Consider the following 17,225-nt stretch of genomic DNA (forward strand, 5'->3'; position numbering starts at 1 on the left):
AATAATGAGACCAGTTAGTGCTATTGTTGAATATGATTCTAGTGGGAAATATTTTCCCCATTGGATCAAATTGAAAGCGTAGCTTGGGGATTTAACAGTTGGGAGATCTGTTGTTGGTAAATGTGCTAATTTGAATAGCTGAGTGAGAGTTTACCCCTTCTTTATAGAACCCTAGTCAATCAGTTTGGTTAAAAAAAGGGCTATAAATGTCCTCAGCTGGAGATTTTGATGGGCTTCTGTGTTATGTAGCAGGGAGCCTGAAGAAACTGATTGAGATGTCAGAACTTTCCTTTCAGTATTTTCTGATAAAGGTGTACTGTAGTGAATTCAAAAAAAAAATATATATATATATATCCAAAAAAAAAAAAATCAAAAGTGAATGAAGAAGTCTTCAAATATTTGTCTAGGTTGTTTTGTTTTGGGGAAGAGCTACAAAGCATATTACGGTTTTGGGAAAGGCACTACAATCTCGTGCTTACAAAACCAAAGACTTCACAAACTTCACTCTTCTAAAAGGGTCACAGGAAAGGTCATTGCATTTCTAGGTCTGCATTTGTAGGAATGGTCTTGAAATAGAGATTTTTTTTTTTCTGTTTGTGTCATTCCCTCTGCTCTTACTTGCAGGGGATGCAGTCTCTTGAGTGCCTTGAAAATCGGCTTCAATCAAAATGTTTTTCTTTGCACTTAATTTGCTTCCAGGTTAGTGTTCCATCTGACACCAGAAATAGATACAGGATCATCTCTTTTTGATTTACAGAGTTCTGGATGCATACCCTAGGTGAAGTACTGCAAGAAACTTCAGATTTCTGAGAATAAAGTACTAGCGTAGGATTTCTTCACCTGGATCTCGACTGTAACAGATGAAACAAGATTGTGTGGTAGGTAGCAATTTTCTGCTCTGGCCCCAATTTAACTTTGTAGGCAAGTTACCTTACATCTGTCTGTCTGTCTAGCTATAAATGTATGTGAGAGTGTATATGAAGCTAGAGGAGGTAATATATTTATATTACATAGTATTTAGTAACACTTTTATAAATCGTATCCAGACTTTATTACTGTACATGTAGATTTTTGTACTGACCATATTCTAGAGCATTTGGGGAGGTGTTTTTTTATTTTTATACTAGGCTCACCCTGGCACAGTGGCTAGATGAGCTTTTGAAATGAAATTTCCAGGTTTCATTCAGTGGCAGAGTGGTGCGCACTTAGTGCATTTATGCCTAGGAAAATAAAGCATTCATGAGCAGTTGGTGTGGAAATGCTTTTCAGTGTGTGCTCTGAGCTGCAAGGTATACCACAGCTGCCTTCTTCAGAAGTGTTACGGCTGCTGTTTGCCAGTTCTATGCAAACAACTGGAGGAATCTCCCTTATTTTTGTAGTTCCTTATTGTGGTAATCACAGGCTTCAGTGATTCAGCTACACACCAGTAGTCTTGGAATAACTATACGATGAGCAAAGCTGGGTCTGTTTCACAGTCAGAAGAGAAGAGTTCTCTTCTAGTGCTCGGATACCCCATGGCCATGAGAGCCTCAAGAGTAGGAATGGTCTTGGTGGTAGCTTCATAATGTAGGCACATCATTACAGCAGGACTTGCCATTCCTCACTGATGGTGTGGAGAAAACCCTGGGTGGCGTGCACTGAGTACCTTGACACCAGTAGCTCTAATGTCCTCAGTCCAGGAACTGCTGAAAACCCTCTGAGTTCTCTGTGCAAAGTGTAAATGAAATCTAACAGACAATTAGAAAGAGTGCTTACTTTATGTAACTGAGTTAATTTGTACCTGGGGGTTCAGTGTGTTGGTGAAGAAGTGGAGGCTGTTGAGGCTGCTATGTCCTATTTGTCCCATCTGTGGGGATCATGAAGGCTCCTTGAATATGGATACAGTCCCAGTCGATGATGATCTTTCAAAGTAATTAACTAATTTTCACCCATATTTGCCCACCATGCATCTGCATGGACTGCAGATTTGAAGGAAACTGGGTATATTGCTTTGCTTTTTTTTGTATTTTTTTTTCCAATGGTACAACTGACTCATTTTGTAGCCAAACTTATATGATTTGCAGAAGACATTTTAAAAATCATGTTTAATGTAGTGTTGATGTGTAATGAGTGTGTAATCTTCATCTTGAGTGAATCTTTTTTTTTTTTTTTTTTTTTTTTAACTTCCTGAATGCTACGAAATAAAACCTTGAAAAACATCAGTGTTTTTTTGGGAGGTGGGGGGAGGTGTGTTATGAGCTTTCAGGAAAAAGGCAATATCTGCTTGTGTTGGGAGATGTTGCTGTGTTATTTCTTATGTCAAGATGAGCAGAATCACTTTTAAGAATGGACTCTGTAGAAATAGAGGTAAAAGCACACTGCCACAAGGGAGCAATTGCAGTTGCGTTTTTTGGTTTTTGTTTCAGATAGATGCTCTGGTTTTGTTCATATGTTCAAGTGCCAATTTCATTTAAGACAAATGAGGTGAATTTAAAATATGAAACTGTACTTTCTGAAGTGTTCTACAATATTCTATGGTACATAATTAAATCGAGGAGACCTGTTAACATACAGGGATGTGTTTCTCTCTATATATTTTTAAAGCAGTTCAAAGTCATACTGTAATTTATATTTTTTTCAACTCCTGCTTTCCAGAATGGCGCCATTGCTAGGTACTTCACACTGTAGATACAACAGCTGTGTTAATTAAGTAGATATGTCACAGCACTGAAGCCAGTGCCTGCTGCCACTGTGCATAGGCAGCCAAGAGCTACAGCAAACAGCCTCACAGCAGCTTTTGCAATGTAATACCAAGTGTAGGAAAACAAACACAAAAAATAAGCTGTGGTATAAAAATATATATATATATAAGACAGAAGATGATACTTGGAGTGCATTAATTGCAAGTATAAAAGATGTGAAATGTGCATTCATGATACCATAAAACAGTTATTACTGATTATGATAAATCAATAAACAGCACTGCAGACAGATGTTAGCAATCTCGGCGTAGGATTTATGGAAGACTTTCTTTCCTTGTAGCTTTATAATGCCTGCCTTCCTCCCCCCTCTTTTTTTTTTTTTTTTTTTTTTTTTTTTAACCCAATGTTGAGATGTCTGATGCGTGGTCAAAGAGATCCTTTAACGTTTCCATAAGGAATTTTATTATCTCTAATGTCTGGACCAAATTTGGAGACATCATCCACGCAGGTTTCCTGCATGTCCATTAAGAAACTTGCATAGCCTCTTCCTCTTCTCTGAAATGCTGATGAAAGTTGCTGAGTGTTTCAGATCTGATGTGCTCTTCTCAGGCTCATTGTATTTCAGTGACTGGCAAAATACTTATTTTTCTTTTTTATGTGGTACTTGCTTTCACCAAGGTTCATTTTAACTATATCTGCTGAGGGCAAAATGCTCTTCTATGACTTAGGTTTGTTGCAGACCCAGTGATGCAGATGTGCAGGTGAGACAATCTCTATAAACATGATGGTAATTGTTAGTAATTGGAGGGGTGTGGGTTTTTTTCCATCTGTAAAAGGATCAAAGCTCTATCATACAGCTGCTAGGAGGGCTACTGAGGACAGCAGTAAAAGCTGAACCTCCAAAAGGATGGAAGTGGAGTAAGTCCCAACACAAGCTTCTCTGTGGTTTTGAGGCTGACTGGCAGGTTTCCAGGTGGCAGATGCTGCCAGCAACATTTCGTTGTTTGCTGTGAACCACTTGCAGTGCTGCAGAGTGAAGGCAGCATGTGGCTGTTCAAAATGGCAGCATCACCCTGGAAGAAAATGGAAAGAGTCGTGGCTTCTTCAGAACAGAGGCTGCCACGTTACATCTTAAAAAATAATCCAGCAAGTGCCAGGAATAAATTAGTATTAACCTGCTTGCTTGTCTTAGAAGGTAATGAAAGAGTTGTATAAACATTGTTAGTTCTATAATAAATTGTTCAGAATTGTACAATAATACGGAACTATTATTTTAAAATCAAACCCTACTGTGCATGATGTAGGAATTCCTGAAGCATGCGGAGCTGTCAATCACCAAATCTCCAGATACTTTCAAAGAGTCTCTATATAAATGGATGAAAGGCCAAGTTAGAAGTCCCTGACTTCTGCGTCTTGACAACTATGGAGCTGTGGGGGCTGGCAAAAAAAAAAAAAAAAAAAAAAAAAGTCCCCCAATTTCTGTTTTAATTTTTGTAATTAAAAACAAAATGAAACAACTAAAATACAGACATAAGTTTCAATTTTGCAAACTCTTAGACATGCAAGTAGCTATGTACATATCATTGGACCCAGGGAACTTAATAAGTATTAGTAACCCCAAAAGTTCCCACAGTTTTTTTTGCATGTTCCTATTACATTATTGAAGTGGGAGATTCTTTTTTCCCATTTTATTTATTTTTTCTTTTTTCAGGATTGCAGAATTTCTTTTTCATTGATAACCTTGCTCTTTGGACACAGGAGTTATGGTGCACAGCAATGTAGGTGAATTGGGGATGTTGCAATACTGCCACATTGTGCAGAAACAGCTAAATGCTAGGGTTTGCTTGATCCTTAGGTTCTGTTTTGCTAGGATTTGCTTGATCTGCTTAGGTTCTGTTTAGTTGTATGTGAGTGGAAGGTGTAGGTACCTGTGAAAGAGTTGATAGAAAGGAACTAGTACCTGGAAGTCATGACTTTTTGGGATGGGTGAAGAGCATTGTTGTGCAAGGTCACTATAGCCACGGTAATTATAACAGCTCTTTTCTGGCTCACTGCCTTCATTTACGTACCACTCCTTTTGTTTAGTAAATGATATGAATTAAAAATGTTTAGAAAATACTTTAGTTAGTTGCAGAAATATGCGTATGCTTACCTCTATTTCAAGATCTTGTATTATCTTGTTGCTGTAACTTTTGTCTTTCACTCCATGCTGTTACCCCTGTCTCTTCTTCCTCCCTTTTTTATTTTTTCCATGGTTATTGTCATACTTAAAATTAACCTATAAGCCCTGCAAAGGTGACTGTGCTTGTTTTGTTTTGCAAAACAGCCTTTACAGGTTTTTTTTTGTTTGTTTGTTTGTTTTGTTTTTTCTTTTTTTTCAAATGCAGATGCAGATTGAGCCTTTTCTCTAATGAAGAGAGACTAGTAAGGGAGCCTAGTAAGGGTCAGTTTGCCTTCTTCTTACATCTTGTGGACAAAAATCTTGATGTGCTTTAATTCAGTGTCAGAAATCTTTAACAGTTACCATTCATGATTATTTTTTCTAAGAACGTAAGGGGTCTTTGCCTTTTTGATACCCTCACAGCTGCTTTAATGAGAGATGCTCTTGAATTTCTTTGACATTTAATACGGTTTGTGATTATATGAGGTTAGATAGGGTGAGGACAGACAGCAAGAGAAGAGGCAGGTGTTTTATATCTTTGAGCAATTTCTATTTCTGGAATTTCAGCATTTTAAATTAAAATATTCTAACGTAGTTTTTACTATTATTGTAGGTGCCATAGGTTTCACTGGGCTTCAAGATTATCTTTTTTTTTTTTTCTCACCCTCAATTCGGATCTGTAGCAAACTTTAGTGCAGTGTCCTACACGTTATATTGAGTTGTGTCTTTAGAGATGTGATATAGCCTGAGATTATTCAGTGTGACAACACTTAACCTAACATAATTCAGTTCAGTGCACTGAGAATTAGAATGATACAATTTTTTGTTTCCTAGAATGGGTACCCATCCATTGTCACTCTGGTTGCCATGGATTATCTGATAGGAACATAAGAATATAGGAGTTGCCAAGCCAGATCAAACCAGTGGTCCATCTAAGTCACTGTCCTTTCTCGTAAGACAGGCTGCAGGTGAATACTTCAGACAAAAGTGTAGAAAACCATACAGTAAACTTAATGTCTTTTCCATGATGGTATCTTCTTAATTCTGTCTGTTAGACTTTTGTTTGTGCTGTGTAGCAAAAGGACTTAAATCCCATGTGTTTTTTAAATCCCCTCTGATGTAACACTTGATTTTCATGTTATCTGTCTAAACCTTATCTGAATCCTGCTGTGCTTTTGATGTCAGTGTGGTATGGTAGCAGTGAATTCCACAAATTAATTATATGTTATAAATAGGAATATCTAATGTATCTTGTCTTGTTTTGCAAACCTCAAAGATGCCTTCTAGTAGATGTCTCATCTTTAAACTAAAAGGATTCCCATCGGTGTTTCCAGTTTCTACCCTGCAGGATTCTTCCTGTGCCTGTAATGTTTCTAGCAATTCCTCCTGTCTACACCTTGCTTATGTTACAAGAACAGATCACAATATTTCATATAAAGGGTATGCAGTCGTTTTACATAGTAGCAGTACTTTTTCTATAACACTTCAATATTGATATGAGGAATTCAGGGGAAGAGAGATGTTTACAGTCAGAATTATTTTCTTTTTAATTTTTGATTGCAGATGCCCGAAAATGGTGCTGGAATCATTACTGCAGTGAGGGATTGGTTCCTAAATGTATGTCAAAGCCTGCACAGCATTAGCGAGAGTTCCTTTCATTTTAATAGCCTTTTTTCCTTTTAAGCTAGTATTTCTGTAGTTTAATTGGTACACTTCCTAACTTCAGGCATTATTTCTTCCTTGTCTTAGTCAACTCAGTTAAGTTCATATGGAATTGAAAACTATGCTTAAAGTAAACCTAACTCAGTAGTTTGCTTCATCAGTTAGCTCGGCACTGTTAATTGAAAAGGTGTGCTTTAGTAAGAGACACGAATCTGTACTTTGGTCTTTCGGTGTTACCTCCGTGCAAAGTTTTTTAGTGTATGATACACTCTAAACTTTTCTTTTATGCCTCTTCTAATTTGTTATGAACTTGTGTTTTTAAAAATTAATCAAGAACTGGTATTCCTTGGTATTCATTTGTATGTGTGCTGAAATGCCATTCCTCATTGGAGATAGCAGCAACGCCTTTTCATATGGCTTCAGTGTGGCAGTTGATAGTAGTGCCCCTTGAATGCAGTTCCACCTGTGTGGAGCCCTTAAATTCATTGCACACATTCAGCATCAGCTGTAGTGTAAGACCTAAAGCAGTTGGATGAGTAAGCAGCTGTATGCAGAATTTTAACAAAAATGTTTATTTTTTGATGAACCACAGTGAATTCATCTGTTGGGAGTAGATGGTTTATTTTGTAATGTAAAATTAGACCTATAAATCTGACTGCAACTTTGCTGGGTTCTTTTCCTACAAAACTGGCAGCCTCCACTGTCCACTGTCTTAGACTCTAAAATAAATAATGAAAACAACCATAAACACAGGATTTGATATTGATTTTCTGGAGTTTAAGATAATCTGGGGTCTTCAGAGATCAGTATCCTTTACTGTGTCATACACATATGTATGCTGCTGCTATAAAAATAAATAACTGAAGCTCTTTAAGGTCTAGTTTGTGAAAAAGATGAAACATTTATTGGCCACTATATTTTGAACATTGTATTTCTGAAGCTGAATTTGATGCTTTGCGTCCCATAAAATAAAAATGATGAGATTGAAGTCAGTAATCAAAAGAAAAGGGCTCGGTGTGTAAGTCTCTTGCTAGAATACACATGGCTGGTTGAACCTAGCTTTGTTTCTAATACACTTTTATAAATTTTTAATGATAGCTAATGAATCAAAAGTTGAGAGGCCTTTGAGATGTTATTTATCAGCTTTTTTCTTTGTGGTGTTTTGTGGTGCATCTCCTAGGTCCCTCAGGTTGCAGTCTGTTTCCAAGACGTGGCTTGACGTTCTCCTTACAGCATTTTGTAGGTCTTCAGTGAATACTAGGGTGGGGTTCAATGATTCTAATTTTGAACTTTTCACATCAACAGATGTTATAAAGGCATGCAGGAACAAAATGATGCTCGCTTAGTTTCATTCAGAACGTGTTGGTGTTCCCTGAAAGGACGACCCATGTGGCTCAGATGGTCTCGTTTGCTCCTTGGTGTTTTCAGCCCTGACCCATCCCACCAGGTGCCGCTATAATGCAGTGATGCCTGAAGCCTGTGAGGAAACAGGAAGATATACAGTCCCCAACTCCTGATTAATACAAATAAAAAGGCAAAGGAAATTGCAGCCTGCACCCTGTGACCTGACCAAGCCATTGTAAGTCATCAAGGAAGCCTTGATGAATCAGGAGCAATCTCCTAAATATCAGAGGGCGATACGGCTCTATGGGATATTGTACCTACCGTGATACAGATTTCTGCAGTGTGACCATATTACGGCATCAATTTGAGAGGAGAGGGAAAGGAAACTTAGTAGTCAAGCCGCAGAAATAAAAATGATTCACAGGGAAGTGGTTCAGCAGCTTACAGTTAGTTTTGCCTCTCCGAGTCCATGATCTATGCCAACAGGCATGTCTGCACAGCACGGGGAGCGCTCCGTTTGCCACCTGCCCCGAGCGTGGTGGTCTCTGTGACTCAGCAGGCATCGCTGGTGGCACCTCAGGAGTGGCGTTTTGGCAGGAAAGAAAATGCGTGAAGCAAAATCGTGATGTAAATTGAAAGCGAGGCTTCTGCCAGCCACCCAAATGGAATCAATTGCACTATAAATTGGGTAACCGAGATTGCTCCTGCCTGTGGATCCTCTGAGTCTCCAAGTGGTGTAGCAGAAGGGGATTGTGTGATGATTCTTAGGGCAGTGTGTGTATACTAAGTGTGGGAGGGAAACCCCACTGATGGACGTAAATGGCCAAATACAGGGAAAGAAGATAATCACAGTAAGTGTCTTTTAGAAGTGGCTGTTATGCTGTTTTTCAAGGGAATGGTCTCCAGTACAGTAATAAGAAATAAGGCAATAGTTATCAGTGGGCCCCAACTTGGTAGCAGGGCTTATGGTACCTCATATTTGACATATAGTTAAATCTTGCAGTTTCTGGAGAATCCAGAAAGAATCAGAATACTGCTGGGTGGCACAACATGTTTTGAGCAAGACCTCCCTTTCTCCTCAACTTTTCATCTCTGTATCCCACCCAGAAAGGTGTCAAGATACACAGGAGAAAAAGATGGTAGTGTAAGGCTGATTTTCTGACTTTGTCAAACAAAAACAGTGCGTCCAGCACTTTGCTGCTGCTTTCATCAAAGTTCGTACTGATGTGAGGCCTCTCCAGTTTGCTGTGCAGGCAGTTTGTGGTAGAACCAGAACTTCAGAGGTGATTATGTGAGAACTCGGTGTGATTCATCAGAGTCAAGCTGTGTTGTTCAGTTGTTAGGCTTTGTGCCTGTAATTATTCTCAAATTTTTATCACAGGATGCTGCTGAAATTCTCAGAGGAACGGGAGGGGATGATGCAAGTTGAATTGAACCAAAATTTCAGCAAGATAGTTGTTGATGGCAAGGCTGAGCTCATTCTTCACTGATAGAGCTAGAAGGCAGAAAGCAACTGAACTGTTGCTTGTGTTGAGATGGAAGAATTTGGAGGCAGGACACTTGCTTATCCCTGTTCTTCAGGCTGATGTTCTCTTCCCCAAACTCTCCAGAAATAGCAGAGCCACAGTAAGGATCTTGGAATATTGTTTCCGAGGATCTGATAGAATAAATATTTTCCAGGCATATTTGGAAGGCCTTTTAGAACCACCCCTCCTTGCAGGATGTAACTCGTTTATCTGATCCGGGAATGAAAGCAAAAGTAGCTGTTGTCATCTTCCAAATTAAGTTATAAAGACTAGCTAATAGTAGCATCTTCAGAAATCATTTGTATGCTAAATGGAACAAGTGAATTTTGTCTGTGTTAATTTATTCCAGATTACTTCCAATTTTAGAGAGCCCTGTGTATGAGGGGGATAACACTCGGTCCAAATTATTTTCTTACATTGCTTTTAAATGGAATTACACGCACTAGTGTAAGCTGCATGCATTATACGTGCCAGACAATTGCACTTGAGGCTGCAAGCCTACATGTTACATCTCTTATGGCAATTATATTTGAAACACTGTATTTTGACAAAATTGTTCACGATGCACAGCCCTATCAGTACGATCCTGGCTGCCCGAGTGTAAACAGTTTACGTTCATAGAGTTGGAAGGTCTAATGCAGTATAAGTAATTGGACTGCTGAATGGCTGAAATAGCTCTGACTGGGGTGTTTGGGCAGACCTCCTTCTGACTGATATAACATGATATTCAGATCATTGCCTTTGAAGACTTGCATTTCAGTAGGCATGCTGTACATGAAAGTGTGCAGTCTACATTAACAACTTAACTCTTATGAGTAAACCTTATTAAACTTTATCCTGGAAAGTTGATAGTAGAAGTTGGCTGAAGTTAAAAGTAAACTTTGTAGCCCAAAGCAAAATTACTTTGAACCTAAATGTATGGGATAAGTCTCAAGTGCTAATCGGAATATATAGGATATTTTCAGCTATTAGTTATAATTAAGATCTTAATTATTTTTTTTATCTTAACAACTGCAACAGTTTCTTTAGCCTGGGCTACTCTTCTAGCTGTCTTAAAATATACTATAATCGGGATTTCATGACTACACACAGAAATCTGGAGCCAGAGGCTCAGCTGGCAAGAGGTGACTGTGAACAAACTTTCTGAAGTCAATAGAGTTGCTCTGATTACACCTTCTGAGGATCTACCCTATGAGATCAGTGACTCTCCAGACGTATGTATTCTGGGTCAAATTTAGTGAACTTGGAAGAGTCAAAAGACTTCAGAGAGGGCATTGTTTCTTTTAAAGGTTGATTGGACCTTTATCTATGTTGAGTGCTCCCCATAGTCTGATTAGTAGGGGGCATTCATTACATATTTCTGGGATTAATTCAATTTTGCTTTCAACTCTTATTTTTTTTTCTTCTAAGAAATCAGATGGCTTGATAGTAATTCCCTGCTGACCTCTAAATCCCTAAATCTCTTTCCTGTTTCTCACTTCTTTAAGGTATTAAGTGTTACTCAATAATGTGGAAGTTAGCGTGTCTGGCTCTGTGTGTTTAATTTCACTGTGTTAAACATAAATTGTTTCAAAACCATTTTATTTCAAAACATCTATATTTTGCACAACACACCATCAGGCACAGTGGTAAGGTTAGTTGAGATTTGTTGGCTTCCAGCTACATCAAGTACTTCAAAATATCATAACCCAAATGTAAAATTGCATCTTCCTGCAATATTGCAGAAGCTTGGCCATGAATCTCCAGGCTAATGAACTTTGTCTGAGGATATTTGCCTTTCCAGCTGCTGAACTTGAAAATTGAAAGTGTGAGCTCCTAGTATATAGGTCCCCAACCCATAGTAAACCACCCTATAATCCAGGCAGACAAGGGAGAGCACAGTAATGCCTGTAGCACATTGCTTGTACAGTATGTGTGCTATACTTTGTGGGACCATAGACTCGCTAAAGAGGCTCACGTGAGATTAACTTGCGGGGCCGTGTTTTAGCACATGCAGCTGCATCCATTTATCCTAGATACTGATACAGCTGAACTGTTGCCAAGTACCAGGCAAAAGGCAAAGTTCATGTGTCTGGAGTAGGATCTCACTTTATTACAGAGGGTCTGTAGTGGACAAAGTCAGGGAATTTCTACATCTTGTACATTAAACTTAGTAGCCGCTCACTGACGTGCTTTTGGGAAACGTTAAGAGTCATCCTTGGATCCACTGGTTTTAGGTACGCTCTCTGAGGTCATGGAAAGGATTATCCCCTCTGAATAGCATCTCTTATTTTTTCTTCCCATTAACTTAGGCTGTGTGAAGAACTAAGTTAAAGACCATCACTTAAAACATAAAGGGCTGTTTTTTTTGCACGAGCATATTTTCTTAGGAGCCTCATGGGAGTATTTGTACTAGCAGGGCTATTGAGTGTACACAGAAGGGTTTTTGTTTTTTTTTTGGTTTGTTTGTTTGTTTGTTTGTTTTAATACCTGTATAGGAGGCTGACAATGTCTGTATCTTCTGAGCTTATGAATCTGAACTGTCTGCTAGGTTGTGGGATATGTCATAGAACTTGAACTAAGCAATCTAATAGGGTGGTTACTGGGAAATGCGCGTTAGTGGGAACATTAATGTGCTCTCTGTATTGAAACCAGGTTTGACGATGTTTATATAGCCCATGGGCCAAAGGATGACGTTAGTATGAAGGAGGTGGATTGTTTAGCTGAGAGTTGAAACTTGTCACGTCTGTATTAGTGACACTAATGTTTTATGCGCACTGTTTCTAGGACTGCTTCTCAATAATTCCTGATCAGTTGTGTCTTTGTAAGAAAAAGCTATGCATAAAAAACCTAAAATGCAAGGCAGCTCTTCATTGCATAGACACCAGTTACAGCATAGTTTATGGCCCACCTGGGGTTTGAAAAAAGAAAAAAATGTTTCTAATAAGAAGGTTCTTGATCAACAAAATGTGAAAGGACTTACCAATTTTAGTTTGCTAGGATATGACTAGTTTGGCTGTCCTCATTTCAGAGCAAGGCATAAATCCTTTGCATCAAGGTACAAGCTTCAGTTTCTATTGCATGAAGACATATCCCTTAGAAATAGAAATGCGTAGTGGTTTGGCATTGGGGGTCATAGCACTCCCCCTGCAGAAGGAGTGCAGGTTTTCCTAGGCTTGGCCATGCCTGGGGTATGAGCAAGGGAGGAGGAGCACCCTAAGGATCCTGGAAGAAGGACAGCAGAGCAGATGCTCTGCAGTTGCTCCCCCACTTGATCGTGCAACCTCTGAAATAAAACGGAAAATAAGAGGAATGAGTGAAGGTTTGGCCACCATATTTAATGCCAATTTGACTAACTGCCATGACTTTATTCCAGTATCAGACTTTTGCAGTGAATTGTTTATTTGTTTCTTTTTCCCCAAGGCAGAAATGTCTTCTACTGCATTACAAATTTATTTGCAACATTTTGTTTTGAAATGGCAGAACTGCTCTCACTTATGATTTTTATCTTGGCCACCAGTCATGTCAGAGCCCAGCCCATCTCTTTAAAACAAATTCAGCGTAGTTTGCTATATTGATTGCTGTAAGAGTTTCATCCTGCTCTCATTCAAGCATGTTTATTTTGCAGTGTAAAGTTGATACTTTGGAGAAGTGTGTTTAGTTACTATAAAAAGTAATTTTCCTGATTTTTTTCCTTACTCTTGAAAGATTGTGAACGAATAGTCCAAAATAGCGTGCATAACAGTGGTACGGAATAGTAATCCAAAAACCTAGGAGCTCCTTTTGTTTCCCACTAGCTCCCCCAGTGCCAGAGTGACACAAATTCATTTATGCACACGCACATTTACACACAAATAAACGGATGAATAGGTAGTGTAGATGGAATGAAAGAACCCTGCTATTTCAGATTGAAGTGCCTGTCACTGACATTAATTTAGATGTAGTATTAGGGAGCCTCTTAAAGGTCAGGTTTCCCCTGGAGCATTAGTTTACTCTGGACGTTTTTACAGATGATGTGCTAAAGATGTAATGCATCTAATAACTACATCTTGGCTTCATCTACTTGATTCATCAAATACCTTCCTGCTCAATACTGAGCTTTCAATGACATGTTATATGTGAAATATTAGAAGACATGTTAATACTGTGTCAATTACAGCTGAATATTTTGTTTGGGGGCATGTAAAAAGGGGAGGGGAGGAAATAGAGTTCTGTTATTGCATGATGCTAGTGGCCTATTGCATTCTGGAAATACGGTCCCCTCCTTGTTTGATTCAGGGAAGAGGGTTATGAATGGCAGCTGCCCTTTCCTGAGGAGGGGGCGGTCTCAGATGTAAGCTGCTTAGTGTATCTCCTGGGTGTACAGCACAACTTTTACCCATGGAGATGGGTTTATTGTGTTGTGTGTGAAGCCTGCCATGTACAGACGAGTATTTCCCAGTTCATGCAAAGCTGTAGGTAGGTAAATGCATTGTTATTACAAAGACAAAGCCTAATTCTTGCGGTTTTGCTATCACCTCCTGACTATACAGACACTTAATCCATGTTAAGGTATCTTTTAACAGACAGAAGTTGACCAGCAACCAGAATAGGGCAGTCCTGAGGTTAATAATCTTGAGTTGGTTTGTCTTTTCTACTCGGTACACACAGTTTTGCGGTGTTACACTTGCAATTAGTTGTATGCCGGGCCTTTGTCAACGCCTTTTGTCAATGCCGTCTGTGCTTCTGAATATTTTACAGAGTCCAAAAGCACAAAAGGTAATTTTTAGAAACCAATTGTGCTTGAAATGAGTTGGATTAGAGTGGTGTGGGCCAAAGAGCAAGACACTGGTGCAGTTGAGGAATCATCAGTGACTCCTCACTATGGTAAGTTGCCCATCTCGAAAATGACTTTTAAGGACAACTTTGGATTGAAAACAAGCCAAAACATCACGCACTCAACTATGAGATCTTTATATGAAAATGAAATGCAGGAGTGAAATGTTGCTCCTTCACCAAGAGAAATTATTTTGTCTGTGTGACAGAACTAGTGTCATGAGTTTCTGCAATGCTAGTCAGTGTATGCAGCTTGTGAGGTGCTACAGCAACAGTGGGTGAGGAAGAGGACTGAATTGGGGTGGTTGGCAAATGGGCTCTGAATTACAGATCTGTTACTCTGCTAGGAATCCTGTCCCTAAAGGAGGGTTGTTCTTTGACTGTGTAGATCCCACTTGCCATCTGGTTTTTCCCTTGCACCCAGGTGAGGACAAAAGTGATAGGATAATGTGGAGTTATGGTCTTGAGCTCTGAAAAGCACCCGTACCAGATTCGTTTACTTTAGTTTGGGCTGAAGACTGGGCTGTGTGTTCTTTGTCCAAACTTTGTTCTTAAGCTCAGAAGCAAAGCACAGCCTTGCCTTTGTGGTTTTCTTCTTTTTCCTAGAACTGCCTTTTGTATGTATTGGCAGGAAAATAGCATTGCTCTTAAAGATCCTAAAGTCAGTTCTGCTTCTGCAGCCTTCAGCTGCTGTTACGTTAAAGAAAAAAAAGCATTTAAATATTGAAACAGTTTCTAAAGTAAAGAGGTTTGAATTTATGATTGATTTCGAAGTGATCTGTGTTTAAACTTTGAATGGGAATAAAATAGTGTCTTGTTCAAATATTGAACTAGTTTTAAAGTTAAATGGCTTGAACATAGAACTCTCTCATGGGAAATTGTATTCTCATTTCAGTCTCTGAGTTCTCTTGCATATTGTACTCTATCTCCCTGTACTTATACTGCAGTATTTGCTTAGGCTGTACTAAGAAGCATTCTGATGCAATTTTATTAGTTGATTAAAAAAAAAAAAAAAAAAAAACACAACACAAAATACACAGAAGAAAAAGAATAGCATTGGATATATTTTCAAGATAATGGAAATTCAGCAGAGTGATATAAACAAAGAGTTAGGACAGCATTTTAAAGCAGAAGATCAGGGGAGATAGAAGAATTAAAAAACATTGACATAGAGATGTGGTCACTGAAGTATGGCATGATGAGAGAGAACTATGTAATTGGAGGAGATTAGTCTCTGGAGTTGGGCTGATAAATAGATGAACAAACCATTACCTATTATTGCTCACCAAATTCCTTTTAATTTTTTGAGGGGGGGTGGTTATTCTTTACTGGCTAGTGTGCTTCAAAGCTTACTATTTTGTGACTCATACGAGAGGCCCACTGTCATATTTTATAGCCCGTGCTGTCAAGTTCTTAATTTGGCTGTGTGTTTGAGCGTGTTTGGTTCTCTGGCATGGCTTTCACATTTGGCCACATAATGCCTAATGAAAATCTTACATCAGGAGCTCTGAGAGCTGCATTCAAGGACTAGATAAATTGTGGCATGAGTAATGCGTGTGCTGTTGTCTTACTGACCATAACATTAAGGTTCCTTGTATATTTTATAGCCAAAATGGCCTTTCAGTTTCCTAACACTTGAGGGCATAATTACTTCAACTGACTAATTGAGTTGATAGCCACTTTTGCATATTCTCAGTGCACATTTTTCCTTAGCATGGGGTCGTACAATGGATCGATGTGTCACTGGTATTACTGTTAGCCTGACCCATTTTGCTCGCAGTTTGTTGTAGTTTGAGGGGAAGGAGAAACTGCAGATGAGCTGCCATTGCTGCTGTTTCCATTCCAGTAGCGCCTATGGAGCATGAAACTGATTTATGATGGCTGGAGATTTCCTGTAGCTAGAAATTCTCAATGGTAAAGCCAGCATGCATATTTTAAGTATGTATCCTTTCGGCTGCAAGCAAGGTAAAACTGTGTGCTCAGATAATAATATGAGAAGCAATCTCGGTGTTGATCCAGGTTTCAAGAACACACAGTGGAATGTGATTTGTTTGCTTGCTTATTTATTTATTTTATTACTATGTTGCCATGAACTTAATCCCCACAAACAGAACATCCACTTCACAATGAGTAAGACTTGTTTTGGTTTTGTTGTTGTTTGAGGGGAGTGGAGTGGTATTATGGCAAGAAATAGGTTTTCAGTAATATCACTTCAGAAGTCAACTACAAAAAAAAATCTTTAGGAATTAAAGCACAGTATAAGAACAGTGGTTTCCTAAAGCGTACTGTCATAGGAAACCAACAGAGAATTGGTGGAAGTTTTTCTGGGACTTAATAAATTGTTGCAGGCATAATTGAGAAATGATTATAAATGTAGAAATCTGGATAATTGGTATATTCCAAAAGATTTATAAATTACAGTCAGTGGCGCCTGTCTAATCAAACACTATTGTTTAGGAGCCACTTACTCCAAAATTTTAATAACCAGGAGGTATAGAGGTAAGCTTATAGTGAGCATGGTCAGTTCAGCTGTCTGTTAAAACTGCATCATCATCATCCTCTCCATGAGCAAAGAGCCTTTATAGCTTGCCTGGTGGGGGCTTCAGGGTTAGGATGGGAAGAAAAGGAGTTTGGCCCCATAGGAAAGCTGGTAATTATTGTTATATGATAAATAGAAAATTTATTCAGACTTCAGTTTTCCACATTTTCTCATGCTTTTGGCATTTAATGCCACTTTTCTGAAGGCAAAGCCTTCTATACAGTCATTGAAAGTTTCTCTTTGGAAAACAAAAAACATAGAGAAGAACAAAAAATGCTAGGTTGGATAGATAAATGTTCTGCATACTTGGAAAACATACCTCAAATGACTATGCAATTTAAATCAGTTGTGAATTTTACATTTTTTCCTCCTCTGACAATACCTTTCCTTTTGAGTAAACAGCCTTTTAAAAAGAAATTTTAAAATAAATTTCCTCTTTGATTAATCCCTGCCATTTTGCTTGGGCACTGATACAGTCTGGTAGCAAAAGAGGGGGATGTAATGACTGATGGACAATG

General features: G+C 38.7%; 1 protein-coding gene across 4 annotated transcripts in view; it reads left to right on the forward strand.

Moving 5' to 3' along the window:
• The window catches only part of RARB (retinoic acid receptor beta), a 320,810-nt gene that overhangs the window by 46,328 nt on the left and 257,257 nt on the right, over positions 1 to 17,225 (forward strand). The window contains exon 3 of one of the 4 annotated variants that reach the window (XM_084511755.1): positions 758 to 878. The exons of the other annotated variants lie outside the window; for them this stretch is intronic. The gene's annotated coding sequence lies outside the window, so the exon portion shown is untranslated. The remainder of the gene's footprint in view (positions 1 to 757; positions 879 to 17,225) is intronic. 4 annotated transcript variants of the gene reach the window in all.

Source organism: Aythya ferina (assembly GCF_964211825.1).
Source record: "Aythya ferina genome assembly, chromosome: 2".
NCBI lineage: Eukaryota > Metazoa > Chordata > Aves > Anseriformes > Anatidae > Aythya > Aythya ferina.